Source organism: Panthera tigris, chromosome E1 (genome assembly GCF_018350195.1).
Source record: "Panthera tigris isolate Pti1 chromosome E1, P.tigris_Pti1_mat1.1, whole genome shotgun sequence".
In the NCBI taxonomy this organism is placed as follows: Eukaryota; Metazoa; Chordata; class Mammalia; order Carnivora; family Felidae; genus Panthera; species Panthera tigris.
In genome coordinates this window covers 50,204,704-50,227,303 of record NC_056673.1, presented here as the reverse complement: position 1 = coordinate 50,227,303, position 22,600 = coordinate 50,204,704, and the positions used below count along the sequence as shown (strand labels likewise).

At 39.7% G+C, this 22,600-nt stretch overlaps 1 long non-coding RNA gene across 1 annotated transcript; it reads left to right on the top strand.

Annotated features, from left to right (window-relative positions):
• The first annotated feature begins 3,266 nt into the window (after positions 1 to 3,266).
• Positions 3,267 to 11,690, top strand: LOC122233780. Its single transcript, XR_006211505.1, has 3 exons — positions 3,267 to 3,324; positions 10,261 to 10,359; positions 11,536 to 11,690. It is a non-coding gene; the product is annotated as an uncharacterized LOC122233780 (long non-coding RNA).
• Positions 11,691 to 22,600: the final 10,910 nt, after the last annotated feature.

Genomic DNA, 22,600 nt, shown 5'->3' with positions numbered 1-22,600 from the left:
TAACTGTAGCCCACTTCAGATTTCTTTGTTCCATGGGGTAACAGAGAAACACATACCTAAATAAAATATCCTTCACTTCTCAGCATCGCAACCTTCATTTTGATGGTAAAATGAGCTAAAATAGGGCAGTAGGAAGTTTATTTTGACTGCCTTCTTTTGATTCTTTCATTTGCTATTCCTTCTTGTATCTTCCCCCTTGGTGACAAAAGCCATATTCTGAATGAATCTTTGGCAAGTGGGTGACTTCGATTAAGGGCAGAAGAGTGAGCATTGACACACAGTTGGTTCCCTTCAAAGTCTGCATGTTTTCTCAGGTGCTTTTCTTGAGTCCCTGTATCCATACGCTCTTCTGGTAGTAACTTAATCTCTGCTAGTCCCTTCACAGGTTTTGTCAGTCCTTAATGCGAAGCAAAACATGATTTCAAGTGAGATTTATTTGAACATCTATAACCAAAATAGATGTAGTTTCTTGATACATTAAGTCCTTTGCTCAAGTAGCTGTAGCTTTAATAATCTTCAAACCATCTCAGCTAAAGGCTTTGTTATCTTGAATTCTTACCAGCTAGCTTTGAGGAGGACACTTGTTCACTGGAACCAAAGCTCGCTTGGTCAGTAGAGTAAACAGGAATCATCATCATCGTTAGATCTCAGGCACCGTGCCAAGTACTTAACATACATCGTCTGACTTGATCCTCACAGTGATTTAATTATGTAGGTAAATTAAAGGGTACATTTTTTAAGGTTAAAATAAGAAAGATAAATAAAGGCTAAAATCTAAAGTAAAAACGATAAGTAAAGATTAAAATCATGACCCTAATACACATCCAATACGTTATTTAACTTCTTAGTTAATGAGGAAACCAATACAGCATTATAACTGATTCAAAGGAGAATTCAAAAGAATTGCACACACGTAGCAATGAGGAATGCTGAAACGAATTTACAAATAGATGTAAAACGTGTTCATATCCAAAGACAATGGTGGATTGCATTTCAGTGGATGCAATCCGCACATCTTTAGACAAGAATCCTTTGAATTACTATCAGTGTTTTACATCTTACAAAGTTACAAAATAGCAGCGCTGCTGGGTGGCTCAGTCTGGTAAGCGTCCGACTTCAGGTCATGATCTCAGGGCTTGGGAGTTCGAGCCCTGCCTCCGGCTCTGTGCCAACAGCTCAGAGCCTGGAGCCTGCTTCAGATTCTGTCTCTGTTTCTCTCTGCAGCCCCCCTCCCCCCACCTGCTCACATTCTGTCTCTCACATATAAATAAACATTTAAAAAAATTTTTTTAATTAAAAAAAAAAACAAAAACCCAAAGCTAACCCAGAAGAGTGGTCTGAACGGGACACTGGGTACTCTTTGTCCGTTTCACAGTCTTTCATAGCTCCAGGGTTTTCCCAACAGTATTGTTCCAATCCTTTGAGATTTTAAAACTCAACACTAGGAATAAAAGATCAGCTTCAATTTGGGGAAAGCAAAAAATCATCTTTAAATAAAGCAAATAATCACTGAATAATAGATCTGGATCTAACATTGAAAATCAAACTTCACATTTTATACCCGAAAGCATCTGTAGTTAAATGATTTGCCAAAGTCATAAAGCTGGTTCTTGGCAGGCCAGGAGAAGAACACAGAAACCAGGACTCGCTCGTAGAGTATTACTAAAATAAACCAAAACAAAAATTAAAAACCTTGTATGTTAAAAGTGCGTTTAAATATATTACACTTAATGAATTACCCTTCTATGATAGAAATAAACTGAAGCAAACATCAATTAGGAGAATTCCTGAGATGGTAGGATAAGATCAGAGTCCATGTTAGTATCAGAAACCTATTTTCTCCCATCAGAGCAAATGTGATGGACCCACCTTGCCTAATTACACAAATGGTATATTCATTTAAAAATTGCAAATATGTTCTCTAACCGTAAGGTTTCACTGAGCTGATTATTTCTTTGATTCAATATATCTGCAAGGAGATATACTCTGGAAAGACATACTCATCAACTGACATTCTCTTTTTAATTAAGTCAAAGTATTCCCTTGCCTTAAGGATACATTATCAAAGAAATTACCTCAATTACAGACTTGAACACTAATTTAGTAAATTAAGGATGTGCCTGACATTTAGTCCAACAGATTGCTAACCTGAGCACTACAATATTTAAATTGAAAATCAAGTCCTGTTCAGATTTGATTCATGTATATAAAAACAAATCAATTTACTAGAGTTTTTCTTAGCTACTTAGGCTCCTGACATGCAAATATAGGTATTGACACAACTTCACTAGACATACTTTAGCAAGTGGGAAAGTCCTGGAAACGCACTGATCTGCTTATTCAGATTAGCACTGCCAATATAACAAAAAGTAAACAGAGACTATAACTTCCTGTTTTGGGAAATAAGCAAAGGTTCCTTGGACAGACAGTCCACATGGCTCTGTTCTTCAGACTTGTCCAATCTACGTTTCTTGCTCTATTTCAATTCACTTTGACTTTGACAAAGCATTTCTTCTTTGTTCACTGTGGCAACTCCTCGGTCAACATTAGCGCTGGAGAGAGATTAACGCTTAAATGATCTCAAGGCTGGGCCACAGCTGGTGAACAAGGAGGAATGTTACAATCTCCCTTTGGGATAGAAATTCGGACATAGGCTTTTTGAGGCACACCTTGCTTTTGAAAACATAAAAAACATAGGAAGGACCACTGGGAAAGGTTTTCACTGTATTTGTAGATTTTCTTTTTTTACGTTTATTTATTTATTTTGAGAGAAAGAGAGAGAGAGAGCGAGCAGGGGAGGGGCAGAGAGACAGAGAATCCCAACCAAGCAGGCTCCATCCTGTCAATGCTTGGCCCAGCACGGGGCTCAAACCCACGAACCGTGAGATTATGACCTGAGCCAAAATCAAGAGTTGGACGCTTAACCGACTGAACCACCCGGGTGCCCCATGTACTTGTAGTTTTGATTGACCTTCCTTCCAGTACCTTATTGAATTTTAGATACTACAATTTGAATGTTACATTGAAATTTTGGGGTCTGTAGAAAAACCACTGCCTGGGAAGAAGAATTTCCTCTGCCCTGTGGTCCTTTGAGCTGGACGTAGAATCAGACTGACGTGAGACAGACTAACAGAGAGAATCCAATGTAATAGGCCTGCCTGCGGGGAATCCGCACAGGCTGGAAATTCCAAAGGCAATGAGGCAACGTGAAGCTTCTATGAGCTCAGGAGAGGGGTAGCTCAGGAGAGGATACAAAGGAGAGGAAGGCCAAGAGCAGGAAGGAGAAAGGAGATGTCTGAAAACCAGCGTTGCCCTATTTCGCTGGTAAGTTTCCTAAGTAAAGGGGAGTCTCTGTTAACAGCTCTCTTCCTGGCACAGGCTCTCCTTTCCAATGCAGATTTCGGCAGTTGAGGGGGAGGCAGAGAGCTTCTCCTGCACCTGCTGGGTTTCGATTACTTTTAGTTTGAAAGTATGGCCAAGTGGCCCATCATGGGGCAGCCTGCCCTTGGCCCCTACACTATCATTAAAACTAGAAACTGGGATTTGAGAATATAGAATACCAAGTTGAAACTGGGATTTAGTCCTCCGTTAGGGATTCAGTAAACACAGAAGCTTTTACATGTATGGTTCGTACAGATCGTACAACCTTCTGAGGCCTCAAAGCTTTCCTACATCACTGTTGCAGTAATTGAAAAAGAGGTGCCTCCTGGCAGATCGACATTTGCCTTTTAATTGCTGTGTGAACTTGGACGAGCCACTGGCCTGCCCTGTTTTTTAGTTTTCTCTTTTGTAAAATGGGGATAATAATGCTCACTGCCTCCTGGAATTGTTACAAAGATTAAATATGTTAATAGGTGCAACATGTTCAGGACAGAGTCTAGAGCTCACAGGCATCCAGTATAAGTATTTGTAAATTAAATGCACAATGCAAACAAATAAACCCCACAATCCTAGACAGTGTTGGAATCCATCAATACTGAGACATAGTAAGGGAGTTGGGAAAAGCCGTGTGACAGAAGTTATCAGTCATGCCCAGGTGACCTGAATCATGTTGTGAATATTCCTGAGGCTCTCCTTGTGAATTCACAAGCTGGACATCCATCTTTGTGAAACATCAGGCTTTCCAGATCATGGCATTGAGGTTTGGGGATCTTTGGGGATCTTTAAAAAAAAAGGGGGGTGGGTTTCCAGTTTTATTAGTGAATAGACCAGAGATAACAGCAAAGGATGTGGAGCAAAGGAACCCTTGCTCACTGTTGGTGGGAACAGAAGTTGGCGAAGCCACTATGGAAAACAGTATGAAGGTTCCTCAGAAAAGTAAAAATAGAACTACACTATGATTCAGCCATCCCACTTCTGGGACATCCATGTGAAAGCATGGATGGACCTTTACTCTTTTCTATTTACACTCTCCCTTGGTGATCTCATCCGGTCACGGCTATCAGACTTTGGTAAGTTCTGAATTTGTATCATGTGTGGATCTGGGTCCTGGATTCCGGACTCTTACTTAACACCTGCAATGTGAATATTGAATAATAAATAGTAGTAATGCGAGTGATGATATTAACAGCTTATTATAATTTATATTATTATTATGCAGTTTTATGTTATTCATAAATTTATGTATTTAAGCTAGTTTTATTTTGTAAGATGCATGATTATATATCTAAGTATGTTTATTATATGATTTATATTATACATTTTGATTTATTTGTATCAATGGTATTTTATTTATTACTAATCATTTAGTATTCAACAGGTCCAATATTAAATTCTTTGTAGTCTCTCCCAAACCAGGAGATCCTATATGGTCTTCTTCATCTCATTAAAAACGTCTTAGTTCCACCACTTGATTAAGCCAACAACATTGAAGATGGCTTTGACTCGTCTCTTTTTCTCGCTAACGTATATCCAGTTCCATGAACAAATCTATAGGCTCCACCTCCAACATTTTTCCAGAAACTGACTTTGTTACCACCTCTAAGCCACGTTGGGCCAGGCCATCACCATACTAATTTATTACTGTAACCAGTAATATTAGAATGGAAGTTATTGAAATTTTTAATGTTTTATTTTATTTTGAGAGGAGAGAGAGAAAGAGAGGGAGAGAGAGAAAGTGTGCATGAGAGCAGGGGAGGGGCAGAAAGAGAGGGAGAGGGACAGAATCCGAAGCAGGCTCTGTGCTGTCAGTGTATAGCCCGATACCGGGCTTGGTCCCATGAACCGTGAGATTGTGACCTGAGGTGAAATCAAGAGTTGAACACTTAACCAACTGAGCCACCCGGGAGCCTTTGAATTTTTTTTTAAATCAGAGAACCTTAGATAACTATTGTATAAGAGTTTTGATTGTCTGTGTTCACCCTGAATGTCAAACATTATGGTCCACAAGGGCATTAACAAACATCCGGGGATTTCTTCTATAGCATTTGATTTCTGAAATGTTTATATTGGTAGCATTTTACTTATACATATTTAACCTAGGCCAGACTCTGTGTACTTTCTCACTTGACAAATATTCCTATGCAGCTCTTTCTATTGTAACACATCAAACAAGCTTAACCTAATTATTTCTAACATCTCTCTTTTTATAAAGTAAAAGAACAAAACTTTGTGCTTTCCAAGAGCCCTCTAGGAAATCTCAAAGACGGCTTCAGTAAAAGAATTTTTTTAAAAAGTGTTTTGGTATGTCATATACAGTTGTAGGAAGGCAATTAGAAATGTCGTTAGAAGAAATGTGGGTACTTGACTAAGATAGGATAATGGGTGCCTGTGACACTATTTAACCGAAGTGACAATATAACATTTAAAAATAAGCACAGAAAAAAAAGATGGCCATCTGTGAACCAGTAATCACATCCTCACCAAGCAGAATCTGCCAGCACCTTGATCTTGGACTTCATATCCAAGTCTCCAGAACTGTAAGAAATAAATTTCTGTTGTTTATTAAAAAAAAAAATAAATAAATATATATATATATATATATATATATATATATATATATTTAATAAGCACAGAAAATAGCATTGTTGCAAAGATCCTCTTAGTTCTTTAAAAAGTGAGAACCTTTGTTTTTCTTTTTCTTGAATAATCATGGATATCATAAATTCAATGTAAAGCAAAGAAAATTATTCTGGTATGACACAGGCTCTTCGCTCTGTAGGCAGATTACACATAAGGGAAACAATGAATTTTAATATTATGGGTAAAGCCACTACTCAGTAAGCCCAGGGAGCAAGACCATCAGAATTGAGGAAATTTTGTTATAAATTTTAACATTTCATAGCTTTTATTGAGACTCTGGTATTATAAGTCAAAGCAGGGCGCCTGGGTGGCTCAGTCGGTTAAGCGCCAGACTTCGGCGCAGGTCATGACTTCATGGTTCATGGGTTCGAGCCCTGCATCTCAGGCTCTGTGCTGACAGCTCAGAGCCTGGAGCCTGCTTCAGATTCTATGTCTCCTCTCTCTGCCCCTTCTTGGCTCACTCTCTCTCTCTCTCTCTCTCTCTCTCTCAAAAATAAATAAACATTAAAAAAAAAGTTGAAATAAATAAATAAACATTAAAAAAATAATTTTATAAATCAAAGCAAATAAATTCAATTTCAAAGTTTTGTGCTTCATTATGCTCTTTCGTGTTCTGGAACAAACTAAAATTTTCGGACGGTAGTTCTCCCAGGGTCTCTGTGATGTAAAAATTATCCTAATATAGTAATAACACCAGGATGATATTAATGTTAATACACAATGTGTTCATCATTGCTATCTTCAAACTGATAAAATACCTATGCCATTTTTCAATTTCTAATAATTAGGTAGTGATAATTATAGCTCACGTAGACAAAGTTCTTTGGGACACGCAGGAGGTCCTAAAAGTGTAGTGTGGCCCAGAGACCAAAAAACCTAAAGTTTGTTGCTTTAGAACAAAACTACTCTTCTTGAAAAATGAAAGCACAGTTGTATATGTCTGTCACTATTACTCCTGGTGTAGTCTCCAGCCCCTGGCTGTAACTTTGATTTTCTTAGTTTTTTTTTTGAGTGTTTATTTATTTTTGAGAGACAGAGACAGAGCACGAGCTGGGGAAGGGCAGAGAGAGAGGCAGACACAGAATCCGAAGCAGGCTCCAGGCTCTGAGCTGTCAGCACAGAGTCCGACGTGGGGCTCGAACCCACGAACCGTGAGATCATGACCTGAGCCAAAGTCAGATGCTTAACTGTGGAGCCACCCAGCTGCCCCTGTGACTTTTAATAAGAGCGTCTGCCTTCTATTTCACAAAGAAAAGCAGGGAGGGGACAACTGAGAACTGTGTCGTACGCAAGCCTTTTTTTACCAGACTATCCACGAATGCACATAACGATCCAACTACGTTGTTATGGACTCGATAGCTGTGTCCCCTTCAATTCATATATCGAAATCCTGACCGCCAAAGTGGTGATTCTAGAAGGTGGGGCCCTTGGGAGGTGATTAGATCTTGAAGGCGGAGCCCTCACGAATGGGCTTAGTGCCTTTTTAAAAGAGATGGCAGGGAGTTTTATCACCCTGTCTGACACGTGAGAAACAGAGAAGATGGCCCTCTATGAACCAGGACGCAGGCTCTCAGCAGACACTGAACCTGCTAGTGTCTTGATCTCAGACTTTCCAGACTCAAAACTTGTCAGAAATGTTTGTTGTTTAACCGCCCCCCCTCCCCAGCCTATGGTATTTTTGTTACAGCAGCCTGAAGAGGCTAAGACACACATACATCTCTTACATGTTTTTAAAGTGGCAAAAGAAAAAGAAGAAGAAGAAGAGTATATAGATTAGTATGATCCCAAACTATAACCTCTCCGTGGAATGAAAAAATTAAAAACAAAAGTGTGTAACAGTTATCGATGAAGTAACTCAGTTTAATATCAGTTCAAGGCTGGCTGGGAAATGTGAGCTGGAAACGGATGATGGATAAGACACAAGAAACAAAGGTAGCTTTGGGGTTCCCTGATGATGGGAATGCCACCAGGAGAGATAAGGTTCACAACGTGGTAGGCACATTTCCCAGAAGGTGACGATTTCTGCTTGGGACGGGATGAGTTTGAGATGTCAAAACAGTCAGAGGGAGATGGCCACCAAGCATCTGGCCATGCACGACTAGTGTTTGGAAGACGTGTCAGGGCATTTACAACAGTCCCCCTTTATCCAAGGAGGACGTGTTCCGAGACCCCCAGCGGATGCCTGAAATGGTGGATAGGACCGAACCCTAGATATACTATATTGTTTCCTATACATACACACCGATGATAAAATTTAACTTATAAGTTAGACACAGTTAAGAGATTAACAATAATAACTAATAACAAAATAGGACAATTATAGCAATACACCGTAATAAAAGTTATGTGGATGTGGTCTCTCAAAATGTCTTTTTATACTGTACTCACTCTTGTGATGATTTAAGATGATAAAATGCCAACGTTGTGATGACATGAAATGGGGTCAGTCACATGGGTATCGTGACATAGTTAGGCTCCTATTGACCCAACAGTATGCCAAAGTGAGGATTTGCTGCTTCTGGACCATGGTCGATCACAGGTAACTGAGACCACAGAAATGGGTGCAGGGATGACCGTATTTGGGCTGGGTCTTACAGGTAACAGATTTGTGAGTTGTCTTTTTTTTTTTTTTTTAATGTTTATTCATTTTTGAGAGAGAGTATGTGAGCAGCGGAAGAGCAGAGAGAGAGGGGGATAGAGGAGCCACAGCAGGCTCTCTGCTGACAGCCGCGCGCCCTATGGGGGGCTTGAACTGACGAACCGTGAGATCATGACCTGAACAGAAGTCAGATGCTCAACCGCCTGAGCCACCCAGGCACCTCGAGAGTTGTCATTATTGAGCTGATAGTTAAGGCCATGCAAACAGATGAAATCGCCAAAGAGAACATTAAGAGAAACAATTTTTTTTTTTTCAGAATGTAATTGTTATTCTGTGCATAAGCATTACTTCATTCGTTTCTGAAATAGCGTTGCTTATAATTGTTTTTAGAAGTGCAAAAGCTAGCGGGGCACCTGGGTGGCTCAGTCGGTTAAGCATCCGACTTTGGCTCAGGTCATGATCTCAGGGTTTGTCAGTTCAAGCCCCGAGTCGGGCTCTGTGCTGGCAGCTCAGAGCCTGGAGCCTGTTTTGGATTCTGTGTTTCCCCTCCCTCTCTGCCCCTCCCCCCGCTCATGTTCTGTCCGTCTCCTTCTAAAAGTTAAATAAAAACATTAAAAAAAATTTTTAAGTGCAAAAGCCAGAAGAAGTTCTCACCATGGCATGTTCAGGCTTGATTGAGCCTGAACACATTTAACGTTTTACATTTAACAACACAATGTAAAAAAACAACAACAGCAACACGTTTTGGCGACTACTTAACCCAGGCTCTGAAAATTATGCCAGTTTCACATTCCTTCTCTCTACTTGGAACCTCTTTTGCATTGGTTCCCCTTTAGTTTGTGACTCGCTGGATTTTTTCTTTTTTTTTTCTTTTTTTTTTAGCTCATTGATTTCTTGGGCCTGGCTTGGATTTGTAGCACTGTTCTGGCTTATCTGGATGCCAATCTGGAAATCACATGGAATTCTGCTTTTGTAACTTACTTCATGGTTTTATTCAGGTGATGATCTTCTGCCCATCTTGCTTGTGTGTGTTTTCCTAGTCTCAAATGGTAACTAATACGATGAATATTTTTAAGTGTTCATTTAGGGCTATTTTCCGGTTACCTCTCCCCACTCCACACCCGCACCTCAATACCACACAAAGGATGGTTTTCTGGAAGTTGAATGACTGGATCAAAGGGTCTGTCTGAACATTGCTATGGACCTAAAATTCGTAAATTGAAGGTCTTAACCCCAGTGTCACAGTATCTGGAGATGAGGCCTTTACAAGGTAATTAAAGTTAAATTAGGCCATAAGAAAGGGGTCTAGGGGCGCCTCTGTGGTTCAGTTGGTAAAGCATCTGACTGGTGGTTTCGGCTCATGTCATAATCTCACAGGCTCTTGAGTTCGAGTCCTGCTTTGGGCTCCACGCTGGTGGTGTGGAGCCTGTTTGGGATTCTCTCTCCCTCTCTCTCTCTCCCCTTCTCTCTCCCTCTCTCTCTGCACCTCCCCCATTCATGCTCTGTCTCTCCCAAAATAAATAAATAAACATTTAAAAAAAGAGTGGGGTCTAATCCCATAGGACTGTGGCTTTATAAGAAAAGGAAGTGAGAGAAATTTCTGTCTCCTGCTCTCTCTCTGTCCCCCTCTACCATGTGAGCACACAGAGACATGACATTCCTCTACAAGCCAGAAGAGAGCTCCCCCCAGAACCAACCATGCTGATGCCTTTGCCCTCGGACTGCCAGCCTCCGGAACTGTAAGAAATAAACTTCCTTTGTTTACATAACCCAGTCAATGGTACTGTGTTATGGCAGCCTGAGCTAATACAAACATTTTGTAAGTTATTGGTACATATTGATAAATTACTTTCCAGAAAGGTGTTACCAATATACACCTTATTACCTGGCACCCGCTCAGCAATACATTCAGATTTTTTACAAAAACTTTATATTCTTAAGATAGATAGAAAGATAGATAGATAGATAGATAGATAGATAGATAGATAGATATTCTTTAAGAATTTTTTAAAGCTCATTCTTTTCAAGTTTCATTTCATCCAAATAGATTTAGCTTCCATGGCATTGCCTCATGGATATTTTGAAGTTCTCAGGGTTAGTAATATTTCACAGAGATAAAAATGTCCACTCAGGAATCCCAAAACAAAGCAAACAAACACGCATAAGAAAAAATTTAAAAATTTCCATCATTTGATCACCCCCCTTTTTGTATGTATGGAAAGGAAAAGCTAAGAACTAAGAACCCAAGACGGTTTCAAGGCCGTGAATTAATAGAATTGACAAAGACTTATCATATAGGCTGTCTTCATTTTAAAGCCTATTTTGCAAAGCAATGCCATTTTTGTAAGAAAGGAATAATACAGAAAGATTGCTATAGAAACAGAAAATATACTCTCTTTCAGTTACTTTTTATCATGCTTTGAAATAAAGAGCTTACTAACAAAACACTCTCTTTTCCCCAGGATGGAACCCTAAACTGTTATGTTTCACGTACAATAGTTTTTTCTCCGTCAGCTGGCAACAGAAATCAGCAGCTTAAGAGGTAGAATGGAATTAGGACCTAAATTCCACTTTCCCATCTACTTTTCAGAACCATTATACTGTGCTGTCCACAGAATGCAAATATTTACAGCACATATTAAATAGTCACAGAAATCTGCCAATGATCACCACTGACAATTATCCTGAGGATAAATTCACAATGCTATGCCTTTATGTCTGACTCTGACTCACTTTTCCATTCTTACTCCATTCTTAAGTCACCTGTTCCATTCAGTATTACTTTACAGCACATAGCGAGCGCACTGTTCTCCTAACTTTGTCCTGAGTTGGCACCCAGTGAGTGGAGATGAAAATATCTTTCACGTCAGTTTGTCTTGCCTCATAACATTCTCAAGCTGTTTTCCCCATTTTAGCCTTTCAAGGGCAATTCTATCCTACTGGGTCGTCTCGAAGTTGAATGGATTTCCATGGAAGAGGGGCCTGCAGAGTTGATAATCGAACAAAGACATGAGAAAATGAAAGTCACCTGTACTGACCAAGTGGGCAAGGGAGGGCAATCCAATGTCAAATAAAGGGTGTTTCCAAAGTCAAGCTTAAGGGACTTTTGTTTTATGGAAACCCCAGCCAGAAATGCCCTCGACACAGAAAGGTTTCCTTATGGGCTTTGAGTTTGCATCTTAATGTTATTTTTGTAGCATCTATGTTGGTTTTTATATACCGTAAATAGAAAAAACAAAACAAAACAAAACAAAGCAAAACCAACAAACCACTGAGTTGAGGAATTGGAAAGATAATTTGAGCAGAGTGATGAGTAGGTAGGGTATGGAATAAAAAGGCCAGTTCTTCATATAGAAAAATGTTCTATTTCAGAAAAAAAAAAGCCTCTTCTGGTTCTAAAAAAAAAATTAATTTAAGTGATTCTTGTTTTGTTCCATTTAGAAGTTCGGTATAGCAATTCCAATTTCTTGAATGCCTAATGCTCTTTAAACTGAACAGAAACGATGCAATTAAGTGTGTATAACTTACTTGAAATTAGGTTCAAATTTAATTTCTACATCGTAGTATGGAAAATGCCAGATTTTTAATAATCTTACGGAAAAAAAATGATGTCTCCTTGTATTAGGATCTAATACAATTGGAAAATAATATTCTCGTAGCTTCAATGGAGACTTTAAGAAAAGGGTGTGTCTAATTCAAAGAACATCTTGATTCCTATAGAAAATCAGGTGGTGTTTCCCCCTCTTTCTGTTGACATGTGAATGGATGTCATGACCTCTGATGGATGAGTTGGCCCAGGGGAGTTACATCAATTCCACATTATGACATGTCAGCCAAGATCTAGAGAATTACATGTCAGCCAAGATCTAGAGAATTAAGTGTATCACTTAATTCTCAGCAGAAAAGGGAGCCTGCTTTTGGAACATACTAGCATGCCATAAAATAGCAACTCACAGCTTTATCAAGACTGCCCCAAATGATATCTTAGACAAATTTCAGACATATTAGATGGTATTAAATCTTGATCTAAACAAAAATGATAACCACATTATGTGATTACTCTGTGGCAGGCTGTATTTAAGCATGTCATTTGTCATGCCATTTAATTCTTTTTTAAAAAAAATTTTTTAATGTTTATTTATTTATTTTTTTGAGAGACAGAGACAGAGCGTGAGTGGGGTAGGGGCAGAGAGAGGGAGACACAGAATCTGAAACAGGCTCCAGGCTCTGAGCTGTCTGCACAGAGCCTGACGCGGGGCTCAAACCCACAAACGGCGAGATCATGACCCGACCTGAAGTTGGACGCTTAACCAACTGAGCCACCCAGGCGCCCCTCACGTCATTTAATTCTTATACCAGCCCTATGAAATAGTTACTAATTATTATTTCCATTTAACAGATGAAGGAACTGAAGCTGAGGGATGTTAATTTATTTCCCCCAAATCACACAGCCAGTATGTGTTGGAACTGTGATGTACATCGTGTGTGTGTGTGTGTGTGTGTGTGTGTGTGTGTGTGTGTGTGTGTGCGTGAGTGAGTGTGAGATCTTCCTCTTGAAAGACACTTTACCCTTGCCTCTGGTCCCACACAAAGTCCTCTAGGCTACTCACAGTATTCTCCTGATAGAGGAGTTGGGATATAATATTTCTGTGATTACCATACTGTTAAATGGCATAGTGTTTTACAAACTAGATAAAAATAAATTTTTAGCCTTCCCTATAAAGCAGCTCAAGGTATAAATTTGGTATATTGAAACCAGAACATTCTTAAGATTTCATCATGCTTGATTTTTTTAATGGGTAGTTGGTCTTGTTTCCCTAATGTAGCTTTGGATGTAGGGTCCAGGCTCCTTGCTGTCTTGGAACTGTTCTTGCAACTCTGGAGGTTTGCCGAAATGTTAAGTGATTCTTGTCTCTAGAAATGCAAATGAATTTTGTCCGGAGGAATACCAACGATCATTGCCCTGTGGACATAGATCAATTTTGCATCCATGAGTAAATTGATTTCAGCATTCCTGATCGTGTGTGTGTTGCATGAATTTCCTGTTGAGCCAGTTGTAACATCTGACTGATCCCCCCACTATATAATGAATTCAATAAAATCTTTGACGTGTGTTCATTTTGTATTTCACCATTAAACAAAATTTTTCCCGGGGCACCTGGGTAGCTCAGTTGGTTGAGCGACTGACTCTTGATTTCAGCTCAGGTCATGATCTTGAGGTCGTGAGATCAAGCCCTGCCTCAGGCTGGACTGAGCATGGAGCCTGCTTAAGAGTCTCTCCCTCTTTCTCTCTCTCTCTCTCTCTCTCTCTCTCTCTTTCTCCCTCTCTCTCTCTCTCTTTCTCTTTCTCTCTCTTTCTCTTTCTCTCTCTCTTTCTCTCTGCCCCTGCCCCACTCATTCTCTCTCTCTGTCTCTTTCTCAAAAAAAATTAAAAACAAATTTTTTAATTGTGGAAATTTGTTTTCTCTCATATATACTTATTTATTTATATTCACATGATATGCACACATATATACAGATACATATATGTGTGTATGTGTAGATATATATACATATATACATATATATATATATATATGTATATGATCTTCAATTTTGTCTCTTAACCTGCAAAGCCTAAAATACATTTCTTTAGCTTTTTCTAGAAAAGTCTGCCTACCTCGTTCGTTCTATAAATGAAGGTACTATTCTAGTCCCTGGGGATATATAACAGGGACCACAAAGAAGTGATTCTCGTCCCAGTGGAACTTATATTCTTACAAGGAAGAGTAAAAGTAGGCAAGTTAATAATTATACAGTTGCTTCTTGAACAGTACAAGGATTAGGGGCGCTGAACCCCTGTGCAGTCGAAAATCCACATGTAACTTTGGACTCCCCCCAAATTTAAATAATGGCCTACTGTTGACCTAAAGCCTTACCGATAACATGAAGAATCAAACACATAGTTCGTATGTTGTGTGTATTATACACTGTATTCTTACATGACATAAGCCAGAGAAATAAATAAATAATAAGGCAAGCAAGAGAAAAAAATACTATTACGAAAGTCATGAGGAAGAGAAAATACATACATGGTACCACGCTGTATTTATCGAAAAAATAATAGCATATAAGCGGACCTACACAGTTCAAACCAGTGTAGCTCAACTGTGTGTGGGTAGGAGACTATTCTTGTTCTTAGATAATACATAACCACAATGTTTAGGGGGAAAGGGCATAATGTGTGCTACTTATTCTCAAGTGGTTCAGACAATAAAAACAACACGTGTGTCCACAAAATGTTGAGGGGAAAGGGCGTTAAGCAAGAATTCTGTGTCCAGCTAAATCATGATTCATGCATCAAGGCAACAGTATTATATTATAAACCTCCAACTAGCTTAATTGTTCCCACCACAAAAAACAAATGATAATTATGTGAAGAGATATAGGTGCTATCTAACGTGACAATGGAACTCCTACTGCAATTGTTTAATGTATCAAATCAACCAGCTGTATACCTTACACTGATGCAGTGTTATATGTCAGACGTATTTCAGTTTTTAAAAAATTTCTCAGATAATCTAGATGCTCAGCTAGATTTAGGATCTACTGACATCATACTCTGTTTTACAGTTGTATATGCGGAGTTCTCCTTCATGGCAATTTAAGTTCTTTAAGGACAGGAACTATGCTTTTCAATTTTGCTTTCTCTTGTCATAGAGTGCCTTGCACATATAACAGTAAGAACTCAGTGGCCATTTGTAGAATTCAATTGCATAGTGGCTGAAATTTCTTGCCAATTATAGGCATATCATTATACCTTCCTTTTTATGTAGTAACTCTCTATATATAAACACACACACATGTGTGTGTATATATATGTGTGTGTGTGTGTGTGTATATGTATACACACACACACACACACACACATATATATATACTTTGTGGTTTTCATGCAGTGGGTGTTGTACATATATGCTTATTTGAGTTAATAGTATACAAATTCACTTTTCTCTTAGGTAAAATCATGAAGTGTAAGAGTATCAGTTGAATAAAAAACACTAAAAGAAAATATAATCGAGTTGGTGAAAGTTCTGGGAATTGGTGGTGATTTTTAAAGCTTAGAAAATCTGGATCAAGAAAGGCAATTGTGGGGGAGGGGGACACATGACTGGCTCAGTTGGTTGGGGATCCAACTTCAGCTCAGGTCATGATCTCATGGTTCACAAGTTCGAGCCCTGTGTGGGGCTGTGCTGACAGCTTGGAGACTGGAGCCTGCTTTGAATTCTGTGTCTCCCTCTCTCTCTGCCCCTCCCTGGCTCGTGCTCTGTCTCCCTCAAAAATAAATAAAAAACATTAAAAAATGTTTTACTAAAAAAAATTTTTTAAGGTAATCTATATGCCCCATGTGGGCCTTGAATTCAAGACCTCAAAGTCAAGCACTGCACACTCTAGTGACTGAGCCAGCCAGTCAGAACCCTTCTTAACCCAGCATTCCACACACCCACTAACAAACTACGTGGGGAAGCATGTGAATAAGAAATTGGCCATCCATTCTTGAAATAAAGGAAAAAGTAATCAAGTTTTTTTTTAAGGTAACTTCTTAAGGTCTTTCAGTAATTTCTTGCCTTTCACTTGAGTGATTTTTTTCTTCCTCTTTTTTCTTCCTTCTTTGCTTATGAGTTTTATGTTTGTCTCTACGTTTTTAGTGGTATGTCAGCGGGAAATTACCTCAATGCCATGGTAGCCTCCAAGTCCACTACCAAGGGGCTAAGCAGAAAGGCTGACAGACCAAATTAAGATGCCGAAATCCCACTACGTGTTGAATTGGTTCAAAGCATCCAGCAAGAGGCAAGGGGAGGCATGTAGGAGATTAATAGTGTAGGTTGGAAAGGGTGCAATTGAGAGGGAAGGACCAAATTACCTGAATCTTGTGTGATGAAATGTTCCCGTGTCCTACCTCCCACTTTTCCACATCAACTTTCCGCATTAAGCTTGTGGTATGAGGACCAGAGTTGAGAGTGAGTTGAGAAGACTCAGCAAATGAAGGTATCTAGAGCCAATTCATATTTTGTCTACCCCACTCAGGGACTAATATGCCCTGCTTGGGGTTCTCTCTCTCCCTCAGCCTCTCTCCCCTGCTTATGCTCTCTCTCTCTCTCTAAAATAAAAATACATATAAAGGGGCATCTAGGTAGCTCAGTTGGTTGAGCATCTGACTTCAGCTCAGGTCATGATCTCGCAATTCATGAGTTCAAGTTCCACATCGGGCTTGCTGTTGTCGGCAAAGAGCCCGCTTCAGATCCTCTGTCCCTTTCTCTCTGCCCTCCCCCACTTACACTTTCTCAAAAATTAATAAAACATTAAAATAATTTTTTAAATATATGTATATATTCGTTAAGAGAACTAATAAATCATTAAAGTCTTATTTTTTCAAATATTTCTATTTTTAATCTTATCTTGTTCTTTCACTTATTTTTATCTCACATTCTTTCTTTTATGTTTTAACTGTTTTATTTTTTGTAGCCATTTTAAGGTTATTTTATTTTATTTTAAGGTTATTAACAGAAGTTATTTGGACACAGATTTCTTTTCAATTTGGGGTATCTGCTGACTCTCCCTTGTGGTGGATTCTTCTCTTGTGCACCATGCACGCATACTGAGAGCTTATCTTCAGTGAAGATAGTTTATTCTGTGGGATTCTTTTGTGCCCTGAATTGTGCAAATATCCTACACATTTTCATATTTGCTCTCCAGGAGGTTGGCACTTTCTGTTTTTAAGCCTCTGCTTCTGTTTTCAAATGCTAATGTAAAACTCGATTTCCATAGACCAAGGACTTCCAATTTTCATGGGGACTCTTGCCCTCCACCTCTACCCAATCTAGGCTACAGGGTAGATAGCTTCTTGGCAACTTCGGCTTCAAGAAGAGAAAACCTCTTTAAGGCCACAATTTATGCGGGAATTTTAGTTCCAGTTCCTCATTAAGTGGCTCTAGGACCTTACCTCTTGGTCCTGCATGAGGCCAAAACCTTAACTCTTGGCTCTTACTACTATGGCTTTGAATTTCTTTGTCATTTCTGGTATCTGAAGCTTTTACTGTCTCAATTTTGAACTCAGCTTTATAGTTTCAAATAGTTATATTCTATCCATTATTTCTTCTTTTTTCAATGTTTATTTATTTTTGAGAGAGAGAGAGAGAGAGAGACAGAGTGTGAGTGGGGGAGGGGCAGAGAGAGAGGGAGACACAGAATCCAAAGCAGGCTCCAGCCCCTGAGCTATCAGCAGAGTCTGAAGCGGGGCCCGAACTCATAAACCATAAGGTCATGACCTAAGCTGAAGTTGGATGCTTAACCAACTGAGCCACCCAGGAGCCCGTCTTTTTTTTTTTTTTTTTTTTTTGAGAGAGAGATAGAGAGAGAAATTGCACAAGTGAGCAAGAGGTAGATAGAGAGGGATAGAATCCCGGGAGGGGCAGAGAGAGAGAGAGAGAGAGAGAGAGAGAGGAGCGATACTCACTAGAAGTGGGGCTCCAACTCACCCAAAGCAGGGCTCGTGCTCACCTGATGTGGGACTTGAACCCATGAACTGTGAGATCATGACCTGAGCCAACGTCAGATGCTTAATGATTGAGCCACCCAGACGTCCTATTCATTATTTCTATACATTTGGAGGAGGTGGGGGTCTCATGCCATGACTGTCATTTCTAGGTGGAAAAATGCTTTGGTTCCCCAGGCCTGGCTAATGAATTTCATCCAAATTATCCAAGAGACTTTCCCTACGAATCATCATCTCATTTTTCATTCTTAGAGTTTTTGGCAGCAATCTTAGGGGGATTAGCATTCAGATCAACTCAATAAGTAATATTGTGCTAAATGCTTTAAGACATATAAAGATGACTCAGGTAGTCTCCACACTCAAAAGGCAAACACTATATAGTAGGGAGATTAAGAAATGTTCATAAATAATCATGAGGCAGAAAGTCTGCAAGTACTAGAGAGATGCATGTAGCTTTAGAATAATGCATATTACATTTATTACCAAATAAACTACTGAGCTTGTTAAGAGAATGAAAAGAGAATCAGAAAAGGCATTTTCTCGTGGTAGTAACAGAAAACAAAATCACAGAAGAGGTGATAATTGAAACGCGTCTTGAAGGAGTGGGATTCCTAAACGTAAAAATGGGGGAGGAAGTATTTGAAGGGAGAGAGTGACTCTTCCAAATTGGGGGAAAATCATAAGCTTAGGTTAGGAGATGGGACAGTGGCGGGAATGTATAGGCAACAACAAGTAGTCCAGTTTGGCCGCTTAGGATGCTAGAATGCAGTATTATTAGAAAGCAAAGGGGCTCCTGGGTGGCTCAGTCTGTTAAGCGTCCGACTTCAGCTCAGGTCACGATCTCACGGTCCGTGAGTTCGAGCCCCGCGTCGGGCTCTGGGCTGATTGCTCAGAGCCTGGAGCCTGCTTCCGATTCTGTGTCTCCCTCTCTCTCTGCCCCTCCCCCGTTCATGCTCTGTCTCTCTCTGTCTCAAAAATAAAATAAACGTTAAAAAAAATTAAAAAAAAAAAAGAAAGCAAAAATAAAAAGAAGTGGAAATAAAGCGTGGCTGGGGATGGGGTGATACAAGATAAGCAGGTAGGTGCAGGTAATTAAATTTTACATCTCTTACCGTCCCATTTATCCGAAAGGAAAAGAAGATGTCGGGTTTATTTTTAAGGATAAATTTAAGAACCAGGATAGCTTAAAATTTAGTCTGGGCAGTTTCTTCTTCCCCCTGTCCCAGCCTTCTGACTGGTTAGTTTCTAGTCCCCAGGATGGGAGAGGCACTGAATCAGCATGTTTGTCTCTCAGGCATACGTGCGTCATCTAGTGGCCGCAGCAGGTAATCACAGGTAATCACAATTCCTCCCTATAGAAACACTTGTTTATTTTTCACTTGTTACTTATGTTATGGGCAGCTAATAAAAGTGCTCCAAGTTATGACTGGAAAAGGAAACAAAGTGTTCTAAAACAGTATTGCTTGATCATTGGACTAAGAGATGTGGGATCGGATACAAATGGATTATAGACAAAGGGCTTATTCAGTATGAAACATTTGAAAATTTCACATCAGAGACTTAACATCAAATTGTATTTTGGAATGAACCATAAAGCAGGATCCACTTGAGTGTGAACAGAGAGTTGGGAATAAGAAATGAGGAAGAGGAAGAGGAAGAGGCCGAAATACTGTAGGACACAGTATTCTACCGGAGTATTGTCCTTCTCATTGCCTAACCCCTACTCAGCCTTCAGACCCTAATGTGAATTTCTGTGGACAATATTCCTTCACCTCTCAGGTCTGTATTAGATGAATCACTTACCTCCTCCTACTGATCGCTGTGCCCATGATGCTACTGACCATATGGTACTGTCACTCCTGCTTTTATCTATAGCCCTTCTTACAATTTAGGCTCCTTAGCAGGGGTGCCTGGGTGCCTCAGGTGGTTAAGTGTCTGACTTCGGCTCAGGTCATGATCTCATGGTTTGTGTGTTCCAGCCCCGTGTCAGGCTCTGAGCTGTCAGCACAGCTAGGATTCTGTGCTTGGGCAGAGTAATGGGCAGAGTAATGAAGAGAGTAACTGTGGAGAGAATGTATACAGAACAAATATTGAGAGTTAATGTAGATACGGCTTAAAGGAAAAAAAAAAAGAACATATTTTCAGGAACATTACTAGTAGAAAGAAAACGTTTTTTCTTCATCGTGTATCGATTCCCTACCTGATGTCCATTTATTTGTAATCTCTGGTGCTTTATAACTTTCAAAATATTTAACTTCTCTCTGCTTTGGTGGGGGAAAAATAGTAGTCCATAGCTTGCATTGTCATTGATGAGATTAAATAAAAGGTGACACATAAGGCGCATACAGCAGCTCGTAGCACATATTATGTGATTGATAGTTGATTTTATTATTTCACACACCGCATCTCAAAAGTTCCTTGAAGCAACCCAGAGGCGCAAAGACGGTAAATACTTTAAAAACATTTTTTTTAATTTTATTTTATTTTAGAGAGAGAGAGAGAGCAAGAGAGCAGGGAAGAGGGGCAGAGGAAGACAGAGAGAGAGAGAGAGAGAGAGAGAGAGAGAGAGAGAGAGAGAGAGAGAGAATCTCAAGCAGGCTCCAAGCTCAATGCAGGGCTCGATCTCACGATCGTGGGATCATGACCTGAGCTGAAATCAAGAGTCAGAAGCTCAGTCAACTGAGTCACCCAGGTATACCTCACACATGATAGACATTTTTCATCCTATCTCACAAGCTGGAAAACTGGTGACTACTCATTGTCCTTTCTATGGCATAATGTTGCTTACATAGAGGGACAGAAGACCGTAAAGGACATTTGGATGCTAAATAATAAAAGGGCTACACTGCAGAGAATGAAACTAAGTTGTAAGAGGCGTGTTACTTTTCTATTGCTGCTGTCACAGATAACCACAACCTTAGTGACTTAAAACGGCATAAATGTATCATCTGAAAGTTCTGTAGGCTAGAACACACAGTTCGCTCTGGGATAAAAATCAAGCTGTGGGCAGGCCTGCATTTCTTTCTGGAGCTTCTCAGGGAGAGTCTGCTTCCTTGTCTTTTCTAGCTTCTAGAGGCCACCTGGCATTCTTTCCTCCAGCCTCAAAGCCGGCCACGGTGGGTTGAATCCTCACTTGGCATCACTCTGACCTCTTCTGCTTTTCTGTCTTCTACTTTTAAAGGGCCTTGTGATTACACGGGGTCCACCTGGATGATCCAGGATGATCTCCCTATTTTAAGGTCAGCTGATTAGCAAACCTGATCTTCTTTTTGCGTGTAAAGTAACACATTCCCAGGTTCCAGGGATTAGTATGTGGGCATCTTTGGGTGGACCGGAGGCCGTGTTCTGCCTATTCCAGAGGGACAGTGAATTCCCAGGGGAATACCGGAAAGGGATCCCCCCAAGGATGAAAGGAAGGGGCAGGTATTTGTGGGCATAGTGTTTTCAGCTGGAAATGTCAGTAGCATGCTGCAGGCTATCGGACATATATTATTAACTTGCAGTGATTTGGGCAGACATTAAGACCTCTTGATGGCTCTCACATGGCTAAACCAGAATTGTATTTTGTTCTTCCTTTGTGCCTTTATTTTTCAATTTAAACCACTGGAGGGACTTTCATATATTTCTGTTAAATTTTATCTTTATATTTTAGTTCAGAGTTCCAAGTTGTTAATAAAATTTTGTTTCCTGGTTCTGTCTTCGGGACAGAACTTTGGCTACAATCATCCAACTGACTCCGAGCTTACCTAATTATATCAAGCCATTATTTTGGAGTCTTACCCACAAATATCATGAAAGACTGGATTAAACGCTGTCCTGAAATTAATTTATATCATGAGTATACAATCATCATCTTAACTCAAAGATAAAAAAAAAAAAAGCGTAGTAGGACTTATCTTTAGTTTGGTTAGTCTGGTTCTCAACGGCCAGCAAACCCTCTTCTACATGTTCACAAAATATATTTAACTATGAACTCTGAATTGTACTTTTCTGTTCTAAATCTTTTAGTGTCTATCTTTAAGCCATTTTTCAAAAGCAGGTGAGCTATTGCCTTTTTCATTTTTTACAGTTTCTCTGCCCTTACCAGTAACGGGTCTCAGATTACCCGTAAACAGCTGTGGGATGGAATTTGTGCCTGGAAACACGAACTTATTTGAAACAGATAGGTGCTTGGTTACTATTTCCTTCCCTCTCTCGAGTTTCAGTTCTTTCTCCACTTGGTTTCGCCTTTACCACCTTGAAGTCCGTGCTCCTTACTGAAGAAGGAAAGAACACACAGACCGAGTCTAATCTCCTTTTTAGCTTTTACACTGTTCTCGTAGGTCAGTTGATAATTTTGTGTTTCTAAAAACCTATGCAGGCTTATTTCCCTGTCCCCTCTATCATATTCTCCATGCTGGTGAAACTCCTCTTCCCACCTTTCTCTCTTGAAGGTACCTGGTAAC